We start from the raw sequence: 2298 nt of genomic DNA on the forward strand, positions 1-2298 counted from the left end.
TCTTGCCTATCACTGGCCCCGCCCCTGAGCTCCGTCACCGAGGGGGGGGGGGGGGGGGAAGACCGTCGGCCAACCGGAGCTCAGCAACAAGTTCCGGGCCCTTTACTGCAAGTGGGAACGCGGGGCAGGATGCAAGGAGTTCACGACCGTGTCAGCCCGACACCGGTAAAAAAAAGAGAAGAAACTAGAATATGACAGAAAACTAGCAAGATGCCTAAATAGATTGTGAAAACTAATTTTGCATTAAAAATCAGAGAAGGTAAATGCGGGTCTTTACAGCTGAGGTGAGGTTCGTAAATAAATGGAAGTGGAGATTCGCTACAAATACTTATGTCTTTATTTGTAGCTAAAGACAGAGAAGGCATCAGTTTAATTTCGGTTTATCTTCAGTGTCTTGTGATTAACTATGATACGGTTGCAATATAATTTAGAGTAGAAGGGCGAAAGATAAGTTTAGTAACAATATAAAGCTCCTAAGGAACTTGATGAAGTAAATGGGATAGTTCTCCTAATTTGCAAGTTAAAAATCAAGGTCTCCGAAGAAGGGATCAGTTATGGATCGAGATCAAGGCTTTAAGTGACAGAGGTGCGGTTTGTGAAGCCTTTGTCTCATTGGAACAGAAACCCGGGTTCACACGTTCCGAGTTTGCACATTTTCCCTGTGACAGCGTGGGTTCGCTCCGGGTTCTCTGGTTTCTTCCCATATACTAAACACGGATAAATTGGTATATAAACCACTGTGGGTTGTCCCTAGTGTGTAAGTGAGAGGCAGGATCCTGGGAAAGTTGATGAGAACATGGGGGGGGGGGGGGATATAAAAAGAATTACCATATGATTCGTGCAAATGCGTGGTTGCTGACCCGCTGGCCGAAGGGCTGCATCTTTCTTTGACTTTATTGAAAAGGAGTCTTTGAAATTACATGAGAGGAATACGAATCAGTTATAAAAATGCAAGAATAGGTCCTACAGGAATAAAAGGTTTTAGAATGGCAATGGGACGATTGGGTTTAGGTAGAATATCATCCATAATCTTGCTGAATGATGAAGTAGTCTCAAAGGACTATAAGCACGTCAGATCCATTTTTAATTTTGTAATTTCGAGGGGGGGATACTTAAAAATAATCCGAGCAGGTGATAATGTAAAATATTGCAATTGTACGTCCTGCTTTCGTCACCTTCTCAAAGCAACTTCAATTGAATCTGGACAACTTCTATGAATATGCTATTCGGGCATCTCTCCAATGGTTGCTTGGGCATTCGACAGGGAAAACGTTCTGCCTTTCCTTCAGCTTCCCTCTATCCTCGTCTCTTCTCTTCAATTCAGTATTTCTGCGATAAAAGGTTCATTATCTTCTTGACAGTTAGGGTTGTCTAACTTTTCCCTGAACAACCTCCCTCTTGAGGTAAAGCAGCTAATTCTCCAGTAACTTCATCTATTCACAAAGTCAAGCAACATGAAAACGGGCCCTTTCAGACCTCAGTGTTTGTGTCAGCTATCCAGTATCTATCTATACTAACAGGTGCAAAGTGCTGGAGAAACCCAGCAGGTCAGGCGGCGTCGATGGAGATGAATAAACAGTCGATGTTTCCGCCTTCTTCAGGACTGGAATGGAAGGGGGAAGACGCCAAAATAAAAAGGCGAGGGGAACGGGAAGGAGGATAGTTAGAAGGTGGTAGGTGAGGCCAGGTGGGTAGGAGAAATAAAGGGCTGGAGGAGAATGAATCTGATGGGAGGGGAGTATGGACCACAGGAGAAAGGGAAGGAGGAGGGGTCCCAGGCGGACGCGTTAGGCCGGTGAGAAGAGGTAGGAAGCCGGAGTGGGAAATAGAAGAAGAAGGCTGGGGAAGGATTTTTTTTTACTGAGAGGAGAGTTCCATATATTAATGTCATAGGTTGGAGGAGACCCAGTCGGAATATAAGGTGTTGCTCCTGAGCCTCATCTTGGCAGGAGAGGAGACCGTGGACCGACATGTCGGAACGGGAATGGGAATCGGAATTAAAAATGTTTGGCCACTCGGAAGTTATGGAACGGAAGTACGGTACTCAACGAAGCAGTCCCTGTAGTATCCGGACTAATCTCATCCCAGCAATCTGCGATGAGGCATTTTTAATCCTAATTTAGTTGCTTCGCAAATATTATGAGGATACATGCCTCCCCTGCCCTTCAAATACCCCAAATGAAGTTTCACTTCATTGGCTGTTGAAATTGAGCATTATGTATTGGGTGCAAATTTTTACTGCAGTGGCAATACATTTGGAATGCACGGAGTGAAAAGGTGACCGAAGAATATCCAGTT

Source organism: Hemitrygon akajei, chromosome 29 (genome assembly GCF_048418815.1).
Source record: "Hemitrygon akajei chromosome 29, sHemAka1.3, whole genome shotgun sequence".
Classification (NCBI taxonomy): domain Eukaryota; kingdom Metazoa; phylum Chordata; class Chondrichthyes; order Myliobatiformes; family Dasyatidae; genus Hemitrygon; species Hemitrygon akajei.